Below are 25,483 nucleotides of genomic sequence, written 5' to 3'. Positions count from 1 at the left end.
GCACCTGTTCCAAGGGAATCATCAGCTGGCAAAGCTGGACTCCCTGAGGTGGAAGTACCTCTCTGTGGGATAACTAACATTGGTGAGAAAAACAGCACCATTTTAGTTAACATGGAGCATCCCTCCAACCCTCCCAGAGAAACTTTAGTGCAGAAACTCTGCACTGCCTCACAACACTTAGGACAGCATCCCTGCCCTAGTGTGGAGCTGATAGGACAGCATCCCTGCCCTGCTCCAACCCAAGAGAAACAGCATCCCTGTTCTCTCTTCCAGCCATATGGACAAAGTTTTTGCCCAGCTATGGCTTTTCTGAGACAGCATCCCTGTCTGGCATTTCCATCACTACAAATAGGTTCAGTGGACAATTCCCACTGCTCTAAACTAAAACTTACTGATAGAAACTCTGAAAATACATCTTCACATTGTTGCTTAGCTAAAAAACTTCAAACAGGGTGGTTTACATCCCCACAGGGAAGTAACCATATAGTGGATGATAAAGGGAGTAACCAGTCTATTGCAGAGCTACTCTCTACTTATCACCACTTAGACAATAAAGTCTCAACTGGCCAAGGTTAGCCTTATTGTCCTTCGTTTGGGGGGGGGTTGTGTGAGAAAGTAACCTCTTTCTAGCCTTGTTACCCCCACTTTTGGCCTGTTTGTGAGTGTATGTCAGGGTGTTTGTCACTGTTTTCACTGTCTCACTGGGATCCTGATAGCCAGGCCTCAGTGCTCATGGTGAAAACACTATGTTTTCAGTATGTTTGTTATGTGTCACTGGGATCCTGCTGGTCAGGACCCCAGTGCTCATAGGTTTGTGGCCTATATGTATGTGTCACTGGGACCCTGTCACACAGGGCCCCAGTGCTCATAGGTGTGCATGTATATGTTCCCTGTGTGGTGCCTAACTGTCTCACTGAGGCTCTGCTAACCAGAACCTCAGTGGTTATGCTCTCTCATTATTTCCAAATTGTCACTAACAGGCTAGTGACCATTTTTACCAATTTACATTGGCTTACTGGAACACCCTTATAATTCCCTAGTATATGGTACTGAGGTACCCAGGGTTTTGGGGTTCCAGGAGATCCCTATGGGCTGCAGCATTTCTTTTGCCACCCATAGGGAGCTCTGACAATTCTTACACAGGCCTGCCACTGCAGCCTGAGTGAAATAACGTCCACGTTATTTCACAGCCATTTTACACTGCACTTAAGTAACTTATAAGTCACCTATATGTCTAACCTTTACCTGGTAAAGGTTAGGTGCAAAGTTACTTAGTGTGAGGGCACCCTGGCACTAGCCAAGGTGCCCCCACATTGTTCAGAGCCAATTCCCTGAACTTTGTGAGTGCGGGGACACCATTACACGCGTGCACTACATATAGGTCACTACCTATATGTAGCTTCACAATGGTAACTCCGAATATGGCCATGTAACATGTCTATGATCATGGAATTGCCCCCTCTATGCCATCCTGGCATAGTTGGCACAATCCCATGATCCCAGTGGTCTGTAGCACAGACCCTGGTACTGCCAAACTGCCCTTCCTGGGGTTTCACTGCGGCTGCTGCTGCTGCCAACCCCTCAGACAGGCAGCTGCCCTCCTGGGGTCCAGCCAGGCCTGGCCCAGGATGGCAGAACAAAGAACTTCCTCTGTGAGAGGGTGTGACACCCTCTCCCTTTGGAAAATGGTGTGAAGGCAGGGGAGGAGTAGCCTCCCCCAGCCTCTGGAAATGCTTTGTTGGGCACAGATGTGCCCAATTCTGCATAAGCCAGTCTACACCGGTTCAGGGACCCCTTAGCCCCTGCTCTGGCGCGAAACTGGACAAAGGAAAGGGGAGTGACCACTCCCCTGACCTGCATCTCCCCTGGGAGGTGTCCAGAGCTCCTCCAGTGTGCTCCAGACCTCTGCCATCTTGGAAACAGAGGTGCTGCTGGCACACTGGACTGCTCTGAGTGGCCAGTGCCACCAGGTGACGTCAGAGACTCCTGCTGATAGGCTCCTTCAGGTGTTAATAGCCTTTCCTCTCTCCTAGGTAGCCAAACCCTCTTTTCTGGCTATTTAGGGTCTCTGTCTCTGGGGAAACTTTAGATAACGAATCCATGAGCTCAGCCGAGTTCCTCTGCATCTCTCTCTTCACCTTCTGATAAGGAAACGACCGCTGACCGCGCTGGAAGCCTGCAAACCTGCAACATAGTAGCAAAGACGACTACTGCAACTCTGTAACGCTGATCCTGCCGCCTTCTCAACTGTTTTCCTGCTTGTGCATGCTGTGGGGGTAGCCTGCCTCCTCTCTGCACCAGAAGCTCCGAAGAAATCTCCTGTGGGTCGACGGAATCTTCCCCCTGCAACCACAGGCACCAAAAAGCTGCATTACCGGTCCCTTGGGTCTCCTCTCAGCACGACGAGCGAGGTCCCTCGAATCCAGCGATGCTGTCCAAGTGACCCCCACAGTCCAGTGACTCTTCAGCCCAAGTTTGGTGGAGGTAAGTCCTTGCCTCACCTCGCTGGGCTGCATTGCTGGGAACCGCGACTTTGCAGCTACTCCGGCCCCTGTGCACTTCCGGCGGAAATCCTTCGTGCACAGCCAAGCCTGGGTCCACGGCACTCTAACCTGCATTGCACGACTTTCTAAGTTGGTCTCCGGCGACGTGGGACTCCTTTGTGCAACTTCGGCGAGCACCGTTTCACGCATCCTCGTAGTGCCTGTTTCTGGCACTTCTCCGGTTGCTACCTGCTTTAGTGAGGGCTCTTTGTCTTGGTCGACGTCCCTTCTCTCTGCAGGTCCAATTTGCGACCTCCTTGTCCCTCCTGGGCCCCAGCAGCGTCCAAAAACGCCAAACGCACGATTTTCGTGTAGCAAGGCTTGTTGGCGTCCTTTTGGCGGGAAAACACTTCTGCACGACTCTCCAAGGCGAGAGGGATCTGTCCACCAAAGGGGAAGTCTCTAGCCCTTTTCGTTCCTGCAGAAACCTCAGCTTCTTCTGTCCAGTCAAAGCTTCTTTGCACCCGCAGCTGGCATTTCCTGGGCATCTGCCCATCTCCGACTTGCTTGTGACTTTTGGACTTGGTCCCCTTGTTCCACAGGTACCCTAGATTGGAAATCCACAGTTGTTGCATTGCTGGTTTGTGTCTTTCCTGCATTATTCCTCTAACACTACTCTTTTGTCCTTAGGGGAACTTTAGTGCACTTTGCACTCACTTTTCAGGGTCTTGGGGAGGGTTATTTTTCTAACTCTCACTATTTTCTAATAGTCCCAGCGACCCTCTACAAGGTCACATAGGTTTGGTGTCCATTCGTGGTTCGCATTCCACTTTTGGAGTATATGGTTTGTGTTGCCCCTATCCCTATGTTTCCCCATTGCATCCTATTGTAACTATACATTGTTTGCACTGTTTTCTAAGACTATACTGCATATTTTTGCTATTGTGTATATATATCTTGTGTATATTTCCTATCCTCTCACTGAGGGTACACTCTAAGATACTTTGGCATATTGTCATAAAAATAAAGTACCTTTATTTTTAGTATAACTGTGTATTGTGTTTTCTTATGGTATTGTGCATATGACACTAAGTGGTACTGTAGTAGCTTCACACGTCTCCTAGTTCAGCCTGAGCTGCTCTGCTAAGCTACCATTATCTATCAGCCTAAGCTGCTAGACACCCTATACACTAATAAGGGATAACTGGGCCTGGTGCAAGGTGCAAGTACCCCTTGGTACTCACTACAAGCCAGTCCAGCCTCCTACACTGATCCCACTACAGATGACACCTATCAGCCTAATCCGGGTTTTGCTCGGGCTAACTAGCAGTGCCTCATCTCCACCCAAGAGCAGGGATGATTTGGCAACCGAGCACATGACACAATTGACTCCTCTGGGAAATCGTGGTCACTCAGGTCTCATCCGTTTCTCTCAGTTACATTAGTCTCACATATGCAAGGACAATTAAAGGCAGAGTATAGTTCAATAAGATTTTATTGAAGTAACTGCATCTTAGATAATAAAACATGTATTGCAATTACTAGGATGACGAAGCATGACAGAATTAAAATTGTAACAAGGAGAAGTAAAGCATAAAAGTAATGCCTACCATATTGTCACTACGATTGTTAAGCACAGCTCCTACCTAGGCTGGGTTAGAGCACGGCATGTTAATCTCTAATTCCGCCCTTCAGGTTCCCCTGGGAAGTCATCATCTCTCATTCCTGAGCAAGAGGCCTGTAGTCTACATAAGCAGTTGCATCGAAGCGTTCAGCAATCAAGATACAGTCGTGGTTATCTGGCTGGAATTTCCCTCTAACGTACAGGGCTCAAAGTAGTGTTTTTATAATAAAACAGCTGATGTTCCAAGAAAGGATCACCACGTAAGAGTGTGTATGTTTCTGTGAACATTAGAGACAAAGCGCACCACTTTTGCCGGCAACCCATTTTTACTGCAGCCTTGAGAAAAGCACAGAGTGAAAGAAATGTCTTGTTTAATAACGCAGTGCTGGCCTAGGCAAAAACCAGCTAGATAGGGAAAATAAAACAAGACCGCAAATGTGGATATTGTTAAAATAATAAAACAAAGCCAAATAAAATATGTCTAGCTTAAAGTGCACAGCAGCAGGCCTAGTTTGCTAAAATAACATGTATGAAGCTATAACTGAAATGGCTACACAACAGGCAGACTTCTATTCTGACAGTTTAGTACTTGACTGCCTGCTTCACAGCACAAATGTATTGGTGGTGGTGAACAAGCAGGTTAGGTGTTAATTCCTCCAAACAACAAAAGTGGCCTAGGTTGAGGGTTAACTACCATCGCCGTCTGAATAATTAAAGCTGGCAAACCTTTACGATGTGGAGCCATTTCAAATGCCAGCTACCTAATGATGAAAGCATGCCTATGAGTAGGCTGTATAGCCAGTTGGCACCTTCTTAAACATAAGAGTGGAAGCGTGAGGCTACATGACTTTACTATGGGTACCCTCATATATAGACCCACCGCCCCTGACAATCACTACTCAGCGCACCTCAGCCATCATGTCATCCATTCACTCCGGGGCACCCAACAACCCATGCCCCCACCACCTGTTCAACCTCTGAACCAACCCCATCAGCACAGAGCTCACCAGCATCCTCAACACTTCCATCACCTCAGCAGCTTTTCCAGACAAATGGAAACATGCAGAAATCAAACCCCTCCTGAAAAAAACCTTTGCCGACCCCAACAAACTCTAGAATAACCGACCCATCTCTCTACTCTCCTGCCCGGCCAAAGTACTCGAGAAGGCCCTCAATCAGCAGCTACTCATCAATCATCAATCAATCGGCTACTTGGAAGAAAACCAGCTACTGGACACCTCCCAATCAGGTTTCCGATCCAACCATAGCACTAAGACCGCACTCATCGCTGCCACTGTTGACATCAGAGCACTCCTCAACTGTGGGGAAATCGCAACCCTGATCCTTCTCCACCTGTCAGCCGCATTTGATACAATATTCCACCACACCCTCATCAATATACTTCACAGCATCGGAATATAAAACGAGGCCCTCAAATGGATCACCTCCTTCTTGACAAGGCGCACTCAGACTGTCTGACTACTCCCATTCACCTCCACACCCAAAAGCAAAATTCATCCCTCAGCCCCAGTCTGTTCAGTACCTACATGACCCCCCTGGCTGACATTGTTAGCTCCCACGGACTCAACATCATCTCCTGCGTAGGCGATACTCAAATGATCCTCTCACTTACTAAAGACCCATCCACAAACAATACCAATTTCCACAATGCAAAGACCACTGTAGCTGACTGGATGAAAACCAAATGCCTGAAGCTCAACAACGACAAGACAGAAGCCCTGATCTTCGGGAAAAACACCTCCATTTGGGACCATGGAGAGTGTCCAGCCTAACTCGGACCCACTCCCATGCCTACAGACCACGCTTCCAACCTTGTCATCATCCTCAACAGTAAGCTGACTATGAAGTGCAGATCAACGCAGCTGCCTCCTCCTGCTTCCACACCCTCCACATGCTCTGTAGAATCTTCAGATGGATACCAGCCAACACCAGGAAAACCATCACCCAGGCCCTCATCCCCAGCCGCCTCAACTAAGGCAACGCTCTCTATGCCGGCATGTCCACCCAGCTCCTAAAAATATTCCACATCATACAGAACACCACTGCCAGACTTCTCCTGGACCTTCCCAGGCGCATTCCACATCACCCCCACCTCAGAGACCTACACTGGCTCTCCATCCAGAAGAGATGCACACCTACAAAGCCCTACACGATCAAGGACCGGACTACATCAACCACCGTCTACACTTCCACCAACCCACCAGACACCTGCGCTCTTCCTCTTTGGCCCTCGCACACACACCCAGAGTCCAGCACAGATACAGCTACAGCTGCTCTTTCTCCTACATTGCCGCTAAGGCTTAGAACAACCTATTCCTCTCCCTCTGAACTGCACACTCACTGGCAAACTTCAGAAAGAGGCTTAAGAACTGGCTCTTCGACAGGGACATCGCACCCCAAATATGGATTTTTGGACAATTATGAATGGCTACAAGAGGAAAATCAATTTGTTGCGGTTGCATGTTGAAACCTGTTTTTCTCCAAAAGAGTCTATTCAATCCAGATGCTATTCTCAGTTACTAAGCGGAAATTTCACTATTGTTTCTGCTGGAAAAACATAGTTCAAAGTCCAAAAGGCATGTGATGTAAATAGATCTGGAATAAACCATTTGTATCTATTCATGCTCAGTGATAAACACACACATGCGCAGTATACAATGACGTACCGCACACTGCACAGTACACAATGGCTTACTGCACATGCATAAGCTGGCAGAGGTTGGCAATGCACCACCCATTGGCAGCACAAGGGGGGCATCAATGTGAATATCCATATCTGTGCAGCAAGTCCTACACAGCTACGTGTCCGCTCTCAGTGCCTTTGTACGCCAGGAAACCAGCGGTGCTTCGACATCTTTATGGCCCACAATCAGTGGTTAATTTGCTAAATAAAAACGTGCCAGTCTCCGCTGAAACACGCAGCTGCTGCAATTAAATGTGCGAGAAATTAAATGTCCTGAAGCCATCTCGGGCCTCTTTAATACATTTACAGACACTCCCTGCCCCTTGAGCTCACTCTTGCAGCTTTCTGCTTTCTCCCTTTGTGACCATTTTTCTTTTTACCCTTCCTTCCCATATGTGAATTTTGCTTGCTGTAAATGCTTGAGGCAGAAAAATAAGTGACGGTACTCCGCGCTGGAAACCACTGGCTCAAATTAAGCACTGCCCACAATGCACCCTACCAGTTATCAATATCATACAACAATGCTTCATCAGGTAAAAGTAAAAATGAGAGAAATGTACTACAAATAACTTAACTATAGTGAGACGGAAGAAAAGATAATGGCACCAGAATTGTACAAACAGATGCACGTATTTTTTCACATAATCTGGGGCAGAGACTCACAATGTGTATTTAGTGCATAGTGAACACACAGTGCTCGTGAAGGGACAGTGAACGGCGTAAAGTGAAACACGTGGACGCTTCTTGAACAGCGACCGGGTGACAATGTACAACATTCATGCATTAATCGCATTTGAATAATTCAAATTGTATATAATGACGTAGTTGTAATCCGTATATTCGCTGAAGATTGTCCCTCAAGTGAAAGTAAACCTCTGGTCCTGTCACCCCATATAACATCAAGGACCCCCTTTAATCAGGGTGGCAGGACGTCTCTTGGATGGATGGACTGGCAGGTGGCTCGTTAAAGCCACTGTGACATCATCTGAGGGTCCCTGTAAGAAGAAGTGGCCTATTTTAATATAATACGAATAAAAAGGAAAATATACTATACATATTGGCAATGCGAGCAAAAGTATTTCCTACCAGAAATGCCAATAATTTCAAAAGAACCTCAGTCATTTACCAAGCGCTGCTTTGTTCACGATGCTCAAAGGTTATATTTCTTTTATTCTGGTTTCAGAAAAAACACACAGAAAAAATTCTTTATTCCAAAGAATGAGAGAAGGCACTTTATACATTTATCCACCAACTCACTCGTCTGCCTCCTGTCTTCAGTTACAAACCCACCGCAGCTGGGAAAGTGTGTGGGGTTAGAACAGAATAAAGATGTCTCAAGTGCTCACCCTTTATGTTCATTTGTCCAGTGGGGAACAGACTGGACCCTGGAGCACAGTTAGGAAACCCTGAATGTGCACTTGTAAAAGCACTCTTCCTCAGAGGCGCACATTTATTCTAACCTACTCCCAAAGCCCAGCGGTAGGTTGCCTAGAAGACTGTGCCAGGCTCAGCTTTTGTAGTGAGGCGCTATTTTTTCGAAGGTTCTGATTTCCAAAATGTGGAATTGTACATAATGTATACTGATGCACTACAGAAAGGTGGCCCGATGGGCAAATGCACATTTATTCCCTTGGAGAGACCCCTTCACCTCCACCCAGTGCTGGCATGGGTCTCCCACTTCCCTGCGTGAGAGGGCGTCTCTTCCAGCTCTTTGCTGTAATACAAACTCCAAATGGCGCCAACTCACAGCTTTGTGGGTGTTCACAGACACAGAACATAAACACACTTTCACCCTCTCAGCCCCCGTGCCTTGCTTGGGATTAACTATTGCATATTCCTACTTACACTTAGCGAGGAATTAAACATTTATATATTTTCATACCATACAGAATCTTTTTGAAATGTAATATTATTTATAACAATAATATGTTTAAATATATGTTATTACTTGTTTAAAGTGTATAACAGTTGAAATTAGATATACTTACCTATTTTGTGATGAAATGATGGTCTTCCCTATTTTTGTTGGTGATATTTTCGACTTTACATACAAAGTATGTAAAGTTTATATTAGTGTCCTCGATAGTTTTTGGCGTTGTGTTTGGCACCCATAATGTTGTTGCCGATATTTCATGATACAACCCACTGCTCCTTTCCCATCCATGAACAGCTGGTGGTCCATGCGTTGCTTCCAAGATGAGTCTGGTGCCTGGTGGTGCTCTTGGGCCTTGACTCTCACACCTCGTACAACATGTAAAACAGCCACTAAAGAAGTTCACTATAATTCACTAACTTGTGATAGTGCACTGAGGAGCAGCGACTTGTTTATAGAAGTCTGCAGTGGAAGGAATTCATGGAGCTCTTAGCTCCAAGTAAACAACTTCTCTTCTTACAAAGAGTAGGTGTTTCAGGCATCAGTCCCATGATGTGTGGAAGTGCAAAGTGGGAGCATCTGCTGGAGTTCCTTGATTATCCAGCCCTATGCAATGTCAGCCGTGATGCTGACGTGTGGCAATGGCGGTGCGAACAGCATCACTGCAAAGTGCACAGAATGTGACGCTGGAGTGCACGAGAAACTGGGCCAGAGTCTGTCTGTGTCTTCCTCTGTTGAGGAATACAAGTTCTTTATTTCATTTCATTTTATATTGATTTCATTACTATATTTACACCTAGGAGCATTTTGTTTTAGCTTTGGGGAAAAAAGGCTTCTTACCCACTAGAAGTAAACATACATCGATAGTAAAAAGTGGTGTTTGGAAAAAGTGTGGATGAGAACAATATAACTTTGTAGCAGCATTACTATATTACTTCAATTTTACTTACCTGTTTCTTCACCTACCAGAATATAAACAAACTTAAGCAAAACCAATATATCTGGCATTTGCTTACATTGTTTTTGCTTCATACACTTTACCAAATGGAGAACCCTGCAACCAGGTTGGAAATCTTCCTAAGGTAAAGTACAGGGAGAAGTAAAAAAAAAAATGTTAAACTTTGGAACAAAATAGTAAAAATATGTTTGTTAAATATTAATGTAAATTAATTTATAGATTTATTTTAATTGTAGAACAAAGTAGAAAACTGCCACAAAACTATTAACCTAATTTTGAATTAAATATTTAAGATATTTAATATAATTTAACTACTTAATATTTGTTAAAACTATACCACCGAAATTCGAATGTTTATATCTATTTATTTAATGAAATGTATTTATATATTTAAAATCAAAATAAATGAATGTAACTGATCATCATTTACTGTGAGATTCACAGAGATGGTGGCCTACGGGGTCAGCACACCACCATGTCTGGGATTGTGCTTAAATAAAGCAATATCACTTTTTTTTAAACACAACCCATTTTCCTTAAAGGAAAATATGATATCTTGTAAAAAAAAAATTGAGAATGGAAAATGGGCAGCATTTAAAAAATAAAACATAAAAGTTACACAAAACTTTTTTAGGAGTAGGCAGTGGTCCCTTGACAGATAGCAGCTAGTACATTCCATATGGAATTGGTATTTGGATGACATGGAAGAGGTGCTCTAGACACGCCTTTTCCAAATACCTATATCATTGGTTTCTAAACCCTTTATGAATCGTTAGTTGGGTTTAGTGCATTAGGAAAAGTGTCTTCGTGGTTACACACCCTCCAATTTACCAATTCTGAGGGTTTGCAAGAACATGAGGCTCTAACAATTGTAAATTTGGCCTCATGCAAGTCTACGCTTTTGAGTAACTTTACACTCATAAAGGGTAAACAGCCGTAAGTAGTAAAGTTACTAAAAAGTGTCAGAGTAAACTTACACAACTCACCTTTCTAAATAGCCCGGCAGTCAGAATGCTCTTGTTAAACCAATCTGTGGGTTGCAGTTGACTTAACACTGACCTAAGTCCCTCAATGGCTGACTTTACAGCGAACGATTGGGAAGCGATAACATTAATCGAGCAGGTCGTAAAGCAAGAGGCAGCAACATACACTCTGGAGTGATCTGAGATCTGATTGACAAACATAAGGAAATGTCTTCTTTTTACCTCTGATGCCACATATTCCTTTGACACAAGGAAATGGAAGTGCTTGCCTTTAATTGCTTAAAACAAAACATTCACCAGAGTTCAATGAGCTGAATAAGGCAGATGTAATGAAATTGTATTTTATATTTCATTTGCTCTATGATCTATGAATTGATTACTATAGCTTCGGTGACCTCCTGGACGTAAAATATAATAGAGCTTGTTTTACAGCATGCAGTTTATCACCCGGATTCACCCGAAAGCTCCTTTGGGAGGAGGCATGAAAGATCCAATGGACTGCAAGGGACCTTGCAATGGAGTAGGACACTGTATGAGGCTGGACTGGCTTGTAGTGAGTACCAAGGGGTACTTGCACCTTGCACCAGGCCCAGTTATCCCTTATTAGTGTATAGGGTGTCTAGCAGCTTAGGCTGATAGATAATGGTAGCTTAGCAGAGCAGCTTAGGCTGAACTAGGAGACGTGTGAAGCTACTACAGTACCACCTAGTGTCATATGCACAATATCATAAGAAAACACAATACACAGTTATACTAAAAATAAAGGTACTTTATTTTTATGACAATATGCCAAAGTATCTCAGTGAGTACCCTCAGTATGAGGATAGCAAATTTACACAAGATATATGTACACAATCCCAAAAATATGCAATATAGTCTTAGAAAACAGTGCAAACAATGTATAGTTACAATAGGATGCAATGGGAGCACATAGGGATAGGGGCAACACAAACCATATACTCCAAAAGTGGAATGCTAACCACGAATGGACCCCAAACCTATGTGACCTTGTAGATGGTCGCTGGGACCGTAAGAAAACAGTGAGGGTTAGAAAAATAGCCCACCCCAAGACCCTGAAAAGTGAGTGCAAAGTGCACTAAAGTTCCCCAAAGAGCACAGAAGTTCTGATAGGGGAATTCTGCAGGAAAGACCAACACCAGCAATGCAACAATGATGGATTTCCAGACGAGAGGACGTGTGGAACAAGGGGACCAAGTCCAAAAGTCACAAGCAAGTCGGAGATGGGCAGATGCCCAGGAAATGCCAGCTGTGGGTGCAAAGAAGCTGCTACTAGGCAGTAGAAGCTGAGGATTCTGCAAGAACGACAAGGGCTAGAAACTTTCCCTTTGCAGGATGGATGTCCAACGCCGTATAGAGTCATGCAGAAGTGTTTTCCCGAAGAAAGACCACAAACAAGCCTTGCTAGCTGCAAATTGTGTTGTAAGGGTTTTTGGATGCTGCTGTGGTCCAAGAGGGACCAGAATGTCGCCAATTGTGTCTAGGGACAGAGGAAGCGTCCAACAAGACAAGGAGCCCTCTCAGAAGCAGGCAGCTTCCAGAGAAGTGCTGGAACAGGCACTACAAAGAGGAGTGAAATGGTGCTCACCCGAAGTTGCACAAGAGAGTCCCACGCCGCCGGAGGACAACTCAGGAGTTCATGCAATGCAGGTTAGAGTGCCGTGGACCCAGGCTTGGCTGTGCACAAAGGAAATCCTGGAAAAGCGCACAGGAGCCGGAGCAGCTGCAAAAGACACGGTTCCCAGCAATGCAGTCTGGCGTGGGGAGGCAAGGACTTACCTCCACCAAACTTGGACTGAAGAGTCACTGGACTGTGGGAGTCACTTGGACAGAGTTGCTGGATTCAAGGGACCTCCCTCGTCGTGCTGAGAGGAGACGCAGAGTACCGGTAATGCAGTTCTTTGGTGCCTGCGGTTGCAGGGGGAAGATTCCGTCGACCCACAGGAGATTTCTTCGGAGCTTCTAGTGCAGAGAGGAGGCAGACTACCCCCACAGCATGCACCACCAGGAAAACAGTCGAGAAGGCGGCAAGATCAGCATTACAGAGTTGCAGTAGTCGTCTTCGCTACTTTGTTGCAGTTTTGCAGGCTTCCAGCGCGGTCAGCAGTTGATTCCTTGGCAGAAGGTGAAGAGAGAGATGCAGAGGAACTCTGATGAGCTCTTGCATTCGTTATCTAAGGAATTCCCCAAAGCAGAGACCCTAAATCGCCAGAAAAGAGGGTTTGGCTACTTAGGAGAGAGGATAGGCTAGCAACATCTGAAGGAGCCTATCAGAAGGAGTCTCTGACGTCACCTGCTGGCCCTGGCCACTCAGAGCAGTCCAGTGTGCCAGCAGCACCTCTGTTTCCAAGATGGCAGAGGTCTGGAGCACACTGGAGGAGCTCGGGGCACTCCCCTTTCCTTTGTCCAGTTTCGCGCCAGAGCAGGGCCGAGGGGTCCCTGAACCGGTGTAGACTGGCTTATGCAGAAATGGGCACCATCTGTGCCCATGAAAGCATTTCCAGAGGCTGGGGGAGGCTACTCCTCCCCTGCCTTCACACCTTTTTCCAAAGGGAGAGGGTGTAACACCCTCTCTCTGAGGAAGTCCTTTGTTCGGCCTTCCTGGGCCAAGCCTGGCTGGACCCCAGGAGGGCAGAAACCTGTCTGAGGGGTTGGCAGCAGCAGCAGTGAAACACTTGAAAAGGCAGTTTGGCAGTACCCGGGTCTGAGCTACAGACCCGTGGGATCATGGGATTGTGCCAACAATGCCAGGATGGCATAGAGGGGGCAATTCCATGATCTTAGACATGTTACATGGCCATATTCGGAGTTACCATTGTGAAGCTACACATAGGTGGTGACCTATGTGTAGTGCACGGGTGTAATGGTGTCCCCGCACTCACAAAGTCCGGTGAATTTGCCCTGAACGATGTGGGAGCACCTTGGCTAGTGCCGGGGTGCCCACACACTAAGTAACTTAGCACCCAACCTTTACTAAGTAAAGGTTAGACATATAGGTGACTTATAAGTTACTTAAGTGCAGTGAAAATGGCTGTGAAATAATGTGTGCATTATTTCACTCAGGCTGCAGTGGCAGGCCTGTGTAAGAATTGTCAGAGCTCCCTATGGGTGGCAAAAGAAATGCTGCAGCCCATAGGGATCTCCTGGAACCCCAATACCCTGGGTACCTCAGTACCATATACTAGGGAATTATAAGGGTGTTCCAGTATGCCAATGTGAATTGGTGAAATTGGTCACTAGCCTGTTAGTGACAATTTGGAAAGAAATGAGAGAGCATAACCACTGAGGTTCTGGATAGCAGAGCCTCAGTGAGACAGTTAGTCATAACACAGGTAACACATACAGGGCACACTTATGAGTACTGGGGCCCTGGCTGGCAGGGTCCCAGTGACACATACACTAAAGCAACATATATACAGTGAAATATGGGGGTAACATGCCAGGCAAGATGGTACTTTCCTACAGACACTGTCCCCCACAAATGTTTACAGCACTGGTCTCTAATTCACTGCTGTGCTCTTTTCAGCACAACCTCAACGTTTGCACAGTTCAGATCTGGCACCTAGTATCCAGATTATAAAGTCCACTGTTAGTCAGTAGTCAGTGGATCTTAGCATGTCCTTATCCAAGTTACCTTTTCACATATGTTAACAAGCATTTGCAATGCAGTGGGTCTCGCATTTGCTCGAGAGCTATTAGCATTGTAAATTCCTAACTGGACTTTTCTTGCCACATAAATTGGTCAAACCTGCCTCATAATTTCGTCTTTTCCTGCCACATAATTCCAGTGACCCTGCATATAACTGAAGCACTTCCATTTACCTTCTTCCTCTATCTTGAAAAATGTACAATCATATAAACCTTTATCAGAAATAAACATTTCGCATCAGAGTGCATTGCTCAAATCACCATAACAAAAACATCATTTGGGACGGATGGGAGGGTGAAAGGAAATAGGGGGTCGGGAGTAAAGATGGAGAGGACAAGCGGCGTAGTAGCGGTGTCACGGGCCCTGGAGGAAGAAAGGAAAACAGCTGCCTGGAATTCGGGTAGGAAAATACAGCAGTAATTAGAGTTGAGTGAGGTCCGCAGGTCTTTGGGCCGCGGTGTCACTGCACCTGTTACTCCATTGATTACTAGGCCTCAGGAGAAAAAGCGGATGGGGTAAAAAAGGGAAACAAAAGGAATACAACAGACAACAGGAAGAAAGAGAAGGAATTGCATTGAAATAAAAGAAAGAGGGGAAAAAAGAGGGAGAAAATGAAAACACAATTACGAAGAAATAGAGCAAACATATTAGACAAAAGAAAAAAGGGAAGCTAGCGAACGAAAGAGAAAGAGAAAAAATAATGAAAGGATTGTGAAAAGAAAGAGAAAAATTAACATCAAATTAAAAAAGAGATGGGGAGAGAAACAAGCAGCGAAAGAAACAGGGCATGTATGTACTGACACATTTCCCACAGAATGGGAAAACCACTTTGAGACCTCGGATCCCGACAAGTAACTTGTGGTTTCCACATACAGATGGGAAAAAAAGGGATTTATAGTAAAAGGTGAATTGGCAGATAAAGATAAGAAAGCACCAGAGAAAGGAAGGAAGAAAGATCTAAAAAAAAGTGAAAGTGAAAGGATGCATACCGAGTCAAAGGAAAGAGCAAATAAAAAAGACAACGAAAAAATGAAGGGAAGAGAAAAAAATAGTGAAAGAACGAATGTCTGATGAAGAAAAAAAGAGAGGAATGAAACAAGGAAAGAAATAACCAAGTTTTTAGGAGTTTAAAAGAGGAGGCTGCAAGAGGAAGAGGGAAATAGTAAAAGGAGAGGAGTAGAAATAAACAGTTGAAAGAAAAAGCGAAACTATTGAGATGTGGATTTTAAGAGGTGGAAAGAGAAAGTGAGGAGAAAGAAAACATTGAGAGTAAAGGAAAGAACGGAGTGAGATAAATGGCGTTTAAGAATAGATTTAAGGGGCTCTCCCACGTCCTCAAACAGGAGTCAGAGAGTGGAACAGCAGGGGGCGCTGCAGAACTGCAGGCGGTGCATTAGCAGAGTTACATGTGAACCCCAATACAGCATTATTAGGGCGCTTCAGATCAGGATTGGGGGTATAGACAGCTGTGTCCCGGCCCAGTGCTGGAATAACAGAAAGGCAGTGGGTGAGGATTGAGAAACGGACCACTGTGTAATTCCTTGTATTGGAATAATGGGGCGCTGCGGGTTAGTGTTGAGGTGCAGAGTTGTATGTGGGCTGCAGTACTGGAATAGGAACAGGCACACAAGGTGAGAAGTGAGGTCTGTTAATGGAAGTATGTGTGGAACCTAGGATTGGCGTGCCAGTGTTGCCGAGTGTTGGCATGGGGGTGCCCTGGTGAAGCTGCGAGTGGTGCCCAGCATGGGAGTGGCATTGCTTCTGAACCACAGAAGCGAGGAGTCCTGAAGGGCGTGTGAGCCTTGGCACTGAGAAGAAATGTGCACTGAATGCTAGAATTGATGGATTCTGGTGGAACTGTGGTGTTGGATGCTAGACTTGAGGTGCACTGGCAGAGCTGTGTTTTGCTCTTTTGGGTCCAGTATTGGCTTGGCAGTGGACTGAATATTAGAACCGAGCTGCTGTAATGGAACTGTATGTGAGCAGGGACCCAGTATAGGAAAGGAAGTGACCTCGCCGGGGTAGAACTGAGGTGCACTGATGGAGCTGCGCTCGAGGTCCCAGTACTGGAAGGAGCGGAGTAAACTGACTTCAACGATTGATGGACTCTTGCATACAGTGTGTGTGGGGTTCCTGGCACTGGCACATCTGAGGGTTTGGAGTTTGTGAACTGAGGTGCACTGATGGAGATGCACCGGAGGTCCCAGTACTAAAGCAGCAGAGTATACTGACTGGAAGAATTGAGGTGCTCTGGCAGACAGCGTGTGTGGGGTTTCTGGTACTGGCACGGCTGAGAGCCTGGAGTGTGTGAACCGAGGTGCATTGATGGAGCTGCGAGTGTGATCCCAGTACTGGAGCACCAGAGTGTACTGACTGCAAGAGCTGAGGTGCTCTGGCAGAAATCGTGTGTGGGGTTCCTGGCACTGGCACTGCTGAGAGCCTGGAGTGTGTGAACTGAGGTGCACTGAAGGAGCTGTGAGTGGGATCCCAGTATGGAGCAGAAGTAGGTGCTGTCTATAAGGATTGCCCAGCCCTGGTAGAGATGGGTGCCCAGGCTATAAGCAATTACAAGAGATCCTCCGCCCTTGCACTCAGCACACAGGCAGGCACACTTGGTAAGGTAAATCCAAGCCAAGGAAGGGCGGGTGCCCGGCAGCAGAGAAAGGGTGCAGACAGCCCACAAAAAGCAAATGTGACCAAGATAACAGCCTGATGCGAAGCCTTGTTTACAGCTAAGCTCAGAGGAAGAATGCTCTGCAATGAAAAGGGAAGCTTACATGGACAGGAGCAGGAAACAAAGTAAAACAAAAAAGTCCCCTACAGACCACATAAACAGGACAAGGCGGAATTACACAGTAGTTAGTCCTTGCTCCCACACAGAAGAAGGAGGGAGAAAGAGGCATAAGTGACCACTAGCAAGCAAGAATTTTTAAATGACACTGAAACTAACAAATGAAATAGCTGGAAACCCACCGAAGAAGTATACTTAAAAGTATACAAGAGGTCATACGCTTACACTCGACCTAAAAATTAATTATATATGCAATATGTAGTGCTACTTACATGTTTGAAATCTATCTAGGGAAGATAATAGTGCTGAAGAGTGGGCATGAACATGAGATATGATTCAAGAGGCAGGTAGGATGTTGCTTTCAACATGTCGAGTGTCATGCTGTCTGCGAAGATGTGTCTTTGGTTTCTTTCTGAATGGCAGGAGAGTAGGAGCCGTTCTGATGTTGATTGAGATGTCCTTGACCTAGGTGTGAAGAAGAGGAAGTGCTCCCTTGTGGTCTTTTCCCTCCTGCATTGCACTTCCTGATTCATTGCTTCTTGGCGTGGGCCTGGGCGCCACAGGAGACTCATTTCTCAGGTATGCAGGGGCATCATTTCTGAAGACCATGTTGGTGATGAATCTGATGCTGATGATGATTCAGGGTTGAGGGGGAGGTAGTGTGATTCCTTCAGTGCTGGGGTGCTGTAGGTGAACCTTTTCAGACCCTTGATGCAAGGACAGGGCAAGCCTATTGTTTATATGCGGCGTTCTCTTCCTTAACTGCGGAGTCTTCCAGTCATAACGTTACGATAAAATCGTAGTTTGTGAATACCGAAAAAGAGTCAGCAGTGTAGGTTTACCTTTGTGAATCAGGCCCCAAGTATTTAGACTGTATTTGTGAGCAAAATGTTTTATCAGATGGGTTGATGTGGAGTTGCACAAATGCAAATATTGTATTAGCGCTCACCCGCACTAGCACTAATATTTTTTCACACATACACAATCTGAATATAAACATCCTTTAACACAACTAGTAGGTGGTAAAAGGTGACGTTCCATGACATGGATGCACACAAACGAGGTGTTAGATGTCTGCAGGCGTTGAAGGACATGGTCCTTCACGGACACCGTACACCTCTGCTCCTCTTAGAGTTATCAGAAGATTGCCACTCAGAGAACCCACTAACTGTGCAAATAGTTCATAAAGATGAAGTCGTGGGCAGCTGCTCACACTAAAAGAATTTCTGTGTCCTAACGTCTCATTTTCTGCTTCTCAGCTCAGCACTTAATTATGGCCTCTATTGTCCTTCAGGGGCTGAAGGCACCACGAAGAGTCTTAATAAAAACCTTCTATTTGCTAGGCTTTAGGAGCTGCATTGATGATCTGTTTTCAGCTCCTTCGGTGACAGCATGACATCATTCTTCGATATAACTAATTCATTGTGCTTCACGAAGGGTTGAACCACATGAAATGCCGAGGAACAGGCAAAGTTTATTGTGTGACAGGCAAGAATACAGTTTGGTTTGCATCTCCCCCCCTAGGAAATGTGGCCGCATTTACACCTTCCTCTGGATTACAGAGATCTTTGCTGCCCCCTGCTGGTGGCACCATGCTACGGCTGCCTGCATTTGCCTTATTGAATCTCTCGTACAGCAGGTGCCAAACAGTCAAGACCGGACGTTTTAAACTCTTTACACATATAGAATCTTTGTGAAAAAATGGCAGGTGATTCATAAACTCAGATCTGCGCGTGCTGCAATATTTTACGCATCTCAAAATTCTGCTACAAGTGCAGAGTTTTCACCCAATGAGCTCCCTGGGGTGCTAAACGCAAAAGAGGTAAAAGGCGAAGAGAAGTGTAACTTTGTGGACGTTCCCGAACATTTGCATTGCTCTTCCTCAATGGAACAGGCACAAGATGTGCAGTGTGGAAGCAAACTGAAGACTTCCCCAGGAATAATGTTTCCATGTGCAGGATGCGCCCTCTGTATATCCAAACTAGAATATTGACGGCACACAACACCTCAGACGAAATACTGAATCCAAAATATCAACATCTAGGCATAGATTTTCAATACCTAACATATATATTTACCTACACGCTCACGTCTCCTGGAGAGTAGACACCTCTCTAGCTTTTAGAAAGTAATTAAAAACAAGCATTTGCAATGCAATAGGTCTCGCATATTTCAAACAAGTCAAAAGTAATCTTTTGATAACAGCACCCACGAGCAAAAATAAAAACAGGAGTGGGAACTGAGAAAAGACAACTTAACAAAATAATATAAAGTTGGCTGTAAAAAACGTTGTAACTTTGCAATTTTGTTTGCCATGCTGGGCACGTTTTTGCCAGTCTCAAGCCTTCTGTTTGCTGGGCACTGGAAGTTAGAACAAAACAGTACCTTAATCTCATTAGGAAGAGCGGACGGGCCCTAATTAAGTTAAAATAAATAAATCAATCATTCTATTTGTAGAACATGCTACTCACCCGTGAGTGTCTCACGGCGCTAGGGGTTGGGGGTTTTGGGGAGTCTCCTGAAGGTCATTAGGTCGGAGAATGATCTGCCGCCGGTTGTTGGCCTGTGGATGCGTGGGACGGTGGCAAGGTCAGCTGTAGAAGGTAAGACAATCATTGAGGTATGCTGGTCCGGCGTTGTGGAGTGCTTTGTGGGCGTGAATTAGGAGTTTGAATGTCATCCTTTTGTTGACGGGGAGTCACTGTAGGTCTCTCAGGTGGGCTGTGATGTTGCTGTGGCAGGGGATATCGAGGATGAAGCGTGCTGAGGCGTTCTGTATCCGTTGCAATTTTTTCTGGAGAGCGGCCGTGGTTCCTGCGTAGAGAGCGCGTTGCCGTAGTCCAGTCTACTGCTGACGAGGGCCTGGGTGACCGTCCTTCTGGTTTCAGTAGGGATCCACCTGTAGATGTTGCAGAGCATGCGGAGGGTGTTGAAACAGGAGGATGAGACGGCATTGACTTGTTGGGTCATTGAGAGCGATGAGTCAAGGATGAAACCCAGGTTGCGGGTGTGGTTGGTGGGCATTAGTGCGGCTCCCAGCGTGGGCGGCCACCAGGAGGTGCCCCAGGCAGAGGGGGTGATGCAGAGGATGAGGACCTCTGTCTTATCTGAGTGTAGCTTTAGGCGACTGTTCTTCATCCAGTTGGCGACGGCCTTCATACTGTCGTCGAGGTTGGTTTTGGCGGTGGCGGGTTCCTTGGTGAGGGAGAGGATCAGCTGGGTGTCGTCGGTGTAAAAGACGATGTTGAGGTTGTGAGATCGGACGATTTTGGCGAGCGGTGCCATGTAGACGTTGAAGAGTGTCGTGCTGAGGGAGGAGCCCTGTGGTACGCCGCAGATGGTCTTGGTGGCTTCAGATCAGAATGGAGGGAGGCGGACTCTCTGTGTTCTGTCAGAGAGGAAGGAGGTGATCCAGTCCAGGGCTTTGTCGCGGATCCTTGCGTCATGGAGGCGTTTGCGCAGGGTGTGGTGGCAGACAGTGTGAAGACAGCTGAGAGGTCAAGGAGGATGAGGGCTGCGGTTTCGCCTTTGTCCGGGAAGGTCCGTATGTCGTCGGTGGCGGCAATGAGGGCGGTCTCAGTGCTGTGATTGCTGTGAAAGCCAGATTGGGATAGGTCCAGAGTGTTGTTTTCCTCCAGGTGGTGGCTCAGTTGCCTGTTGACGATCTTCTCGATAACCTTCGCCGGGAACAGAAGCAGTGAGATGGGCCGGTAGTTTTTGAGGTCCTTAGGGTCTGCTTGGGGTTTCTTGAGCAAGGCATTGATCTTGGCGTGCTTTCAGCTTTCTGGGAAGGTGGCGGTCTCGAAGGAGCTATTAATTATCATACGGAGTTGGGGGGCGATGATGGAGATCCCTGTGTTGTAGATGTAGTGCGGGCAGAGGTCAGATGGAGAGCAGGAATGAATGGTGCTTATTACTTTGGTGGTGTCAGCGTCGTTGACGTGTGTCCAGGAGAGCAGGAGGCTGGTGTGGTTGGGGGCGGTGAGTCGGAGGTGTTGGTGACTGCTGGTGGGGCTTTGGTGTTGAAGCTGTCGTGGATGTCTGTGATTTTGTGGTGAAAGAAGGTGGCGAGGGAGTCGCAGACGACTTGCGAAGGTGGGATGTTGTTGGTGCTGGAGCTGGGGTTGTAGAGTTCCTTCATGATGTTGAAGAGGTTTTTGCTTTTGTGCGCGTTGTTGTCGATACGTTCAGTGCTTGATCCCTGCTTCACTCAGAGGAATGGAAATGATGCCTGGCTTGCCTTGACGAATTACGAGTCTGTAAAGAAGAGTGCCAAGCAAACCAACAAATGGTGAGTGAAAGGTGGATTCCAAGCCCTTTACTCAACACAACAGAGTCTCACAAGCGAGACGCATGCGCACGTGCATGCACTCGCTGACTCGACCCTAACAAGGTTTTACAGGCAATAATTGTCTTAATTGGATATGTCTATTTAGTGTTAAGTCTCAGCATCAGCTTTCTGTTCTTGCACGTTATGGATTGACCATTTGTAGGAGACTGGACTGGCTTGTAGTGAGTACCAAGGGGTACTTGCACCTTGCACCAGGCCCAGTTATCCCTTATTAGTGTATAGGGTGTCTAGCAGCTTAGGCTGATAGATAATGGTAGCTTAGCAGAGCAGCTTAGGCTGAACTAGGAGACGTGTGAAGCTACTACAGTACCACTAGTGTCACTTGCACAATATCATAAGGAAACACAATACACAGATATACTAAAAATAAAGGTACTTTATTTTTATGACTGTAGGAGGCTGGACTGGCTTGTAGTGAGTACCAAGGGGTACTTGCACCTTGCACCAGGCCCAGTTATCCCTTATTAGTGTATAGGGTGTCTAGCAGCTTAGGCTGATAGATAATGGTAGCTTAGCAGAGCAGCTTAGGCTGAACTAGGAGACGTGTGAAGCTACTACAGTACCACTCAGTGTCATATGCACAATATCATAAGAAAACACAATACACAGTTATACTAAAAATAAAGGTACTTTATTTTTATGACAATATGCCAAAGTATCTTAGAGTGTACCCTCAGTGAGAGGATAGGAAATATACACAAGATATATATACACAATAGCAAAAATATGCAGTATAGTCTTAGAAAACAGTGCAAACAATGTATAGTTACAATAGGATGCAATGGGGAAACATAGGGATAGGGGCAACACAAACCATATACTCCAGAAGTGGAATGTGAACCACGAATGGACCCCAAACCTATGTGACCTCGTAGAGGGTCGCTGGGACTATTAGAAAATAGTGAGAGTTAGAAAAATAACCCTCCCCAAGACCCTGAAAAGTGAGTGCAAAGTGCACTAAAGTTCCCCTAAGGACAAAAGAGTCGTGTTAGAGGAATAATGCAGGAAAGACACAAACCAGCAATGCAACAACTGTGGATTTCCAATCTAGGGTACCTGTGGAACAAGGGGAGCAAGTCCAAAAGTCACAAGCAAGTCGTAGATGGGCAGATGCCCAGGAAATGCCAGCTGCGGGTGCAAAGAAGCTTCGACTGGACAGAAGAAGCTGAGGTTTCTGCAGGAACGAAAAGGGCTAGAGACTTCCCCTTTGGTGGACGGAACTCCCTCGCCTTGGAAAGTCGTGCAGAAGTATTTTCCTGCCGGAAGGACGCCAACAAGCCTTGCTACACGCAAATAGTGTGTTTGGCATTTTTGGACGTTACTGGGGCCCAGGAGGGACCAGGAGGTTGCAAATTGGACCTGCAAAGAGAGGGGACATCGAGCAAGACAAAGAGCCCTCACTGAAGCAGGTAGCACCTGGAGAAGTGCCAGAAACAGGCACTACGAGGATGCGTGAAACAGTGCTCACCGAAGTTGCACAAAGGAGTCCCACGTCGCCGGAGACCAACTTAGAAAGTCGTGCAATGCAGGTTAGAGTGCCGTGGACCCAGGCTTGGCTGTGCATGAAGGATTTCCGCCGGAAGTGCACAGGGGCCGGAGTAGCTGCAAAGTCGCGGTTCCCAGCAATGCAGCCCAGCAAGGTGAGGCAAGGACTTACCTCCACCAAACTTGGGCTGAAGAGTCACTGGACTGTGGGGGTCACTTGGACAGCGTTGCTGGATTCGAGGGACCTCGCTCGTCGTGCTGAGAGGAGACCCAAGGGACCGGTAATGCAGCTTTTTGGTGCCTGCGGTTGCAGGGGGAAGATTCCGTCGACCCACGGGAGATTTCTTCGGAGCTTCTGGTGCAGAGAGGAGGCAGACTACCCCCACAGCATGCACAAGCAGGAAAACAGTCGAGAAGGCGGCAGGATCAGCGTTACAGAGTTGCAGTAGTCGTCTTTGCTACTATGTTGCAGGTTTGCAGGCTTCCAGCGCGGTCAGCGGTCGATTCCTTATCAGAAGGTGAAGAGGGAGATGCAGAGGAACTCGGCTGAGCTCATGCATTCGTTATCTAAAGTTTCCCCAGAGACAGAGACCCTAAATAGCCAGAAAAGAGGGTTTGGCTACCTAGGAGAGAGGAAAGGCTACTAACACCTGAAGGAGCCTATCACAAGAAGTCTCTGACGTCACCTGGTGGCACTGACCACTCAGAGCAGTCCAGTGTGCCAGCAGCACCTCTGTTTCCAAGATGGCAGAGGTCTGGAGCACTCTGGAGGAGCTCTGGACACCTCCTAGGGGAGGTGCAGGTCAGGGGAGTGGTCACTCCCCTTTCCTTTGTCCAGTTTCGCGCCAGAGCAGGGGCTAAGGGGTCCCTGAACCGGTGTAGACTGGCTTATGCAGAATTGGGCACCTCTGTGCCCAACAAAGCATTTCCAGAGGCTGGGGGAGGCTACTCCTCCCCTGCCTTCACACCATTTTCCAAAGGGAGAGGGTGTCACACCCTCTCTCAGAGGAAGTTCTTTGTTCTGCCATCCTGGGCCAGGCCTGGCTGGACCCCAGGAGGGCAGCTGCCTGTCTGAGGGGTTGGCAGCAGCAGCAGCTGCAGTGAAACCCCAGGAAGGGCAGTTTGGCAGTACCAGGGTCTGTGCTACAGACCACTGGGATCATGGGATTGTGCCAACTATGCCAGGATGGCATAGAGGGGGCAATTCCATGATCATAGACATGTTACATGGCCATATTCGGAGTTACCATTGTGAAGCTACATATAGGTAGTGACCTATATGTAGTGCACGCGTGTAATGGTGTCCCCGCACTCACAAAGTTCAGGGAATTGGCTCTGAACAATGTGGGGGCACCTTGGCTAGTGCCAGGGTGCCCTCACACTAAGTAACTTTGCACCCAAACTTTACCAGGTAAAGGTTAGACATATAGGTGACTTATAAGTTACTTAAGTGCAGTGTAAAATGGCTGTGAAATAACGTGGACGTTATTTCACTCAGGCTGCAGTGGCAGGCCTGTGTAAGAATTGTCAGAGCTCCCTATGGGTGGCAAAAGAAATGCTGCAGCCCGTAGGGATCTCCTGGAACCCCAATACCCTGGGTACCTCAGTACCATATACTAGGGAATTATAAGGGTGTTCCAGTAAGCCAATGTAAATTGGTAAAATTGGTCACTAGCCTGTTAGTGACAATTTGAAGTAATGAGAGAGCATAACCACTGAGGTTCTGGTTAGCAGAGCCTCAGTGAGACAGTTAGGCACCACACAGGGAACATATACATGCACACCTATGAGCACTGGGGTCCTGACCAGCAGGATCCCAGTGACACATAACAAACATACTGAAAACATAGTGTTTTCACTTTGAGCACTGAGGCCTGGCTATCAGGATCCCAGTGAGACAGTGAAAACAGTGACAAACACCCTGACATACACTCACAAACAGGCCAAAAGTGGGGGTAACAAGGCTAGAAAGAGGCTACCTTCTCACACAACCCCCCCCCAAACGAAGGACAATAAGGCTAACCTTGGCCAGTTGAGACTTTATTGTCTAAGTGGTGATAAGTAGAGAGTAGCTCTGCAATAGACTGGTTACTCCCTTTATCATCCACTATATGGTTACTTCCCTGTGGGGATGTAAACCACCCTGTTTGAAGTTTTTTAGCTAAGCAACAATGTGAAGATGTATTTTCAGAGTTTCTATCAGTAAGTTTTAGTTTAGAGCAGTGGGAATTGTCCACTGAACCTATTTGTAGTGATGGAAATGCCAGACAGGGATGCTGTCTCAGAAAAGCCATAGCTGGGCAAAAACTTTGGCTGGAAGAGAGAACAGGGATGCTGTTTCTCTTGAGTTGGAGCAGGGCAGGGATGCTGTCCTATGAGCTCCACACTAGGGCAGGGATGCTGTCCTAAGTGTTGTGAGGTAGTGCAGGGTTTCTGCACTAAAGTTTCTCTGGGAGGGTTGGAGGGATGCTCCATGTTAACTAAAATGGTGCTGTTTTTCTCACCAATGTTAGTTATCCCACAGAGAGGTACTTCCACCTCAGGGAGTCCAGCTTTGCCAGCTG

This window comes from Pleurodeles waltl, chromosome 2_1, assembly GCF_031143425.1.
Source record: "Pleurodeles waltl isolate 20211129_DDA chromosome 2_1, aPleWal1.hap1.20221129, whole genome shotgun sequence".
Lineage (NCBI taxonomy): Eukaryota > Metazoa > Chordata > Amphibia > Caudata > Salamandridae > Pleurodeles > Pleurodeles waltl.
Note: the sequence above shows the minus strand (reverse complement) of the source record.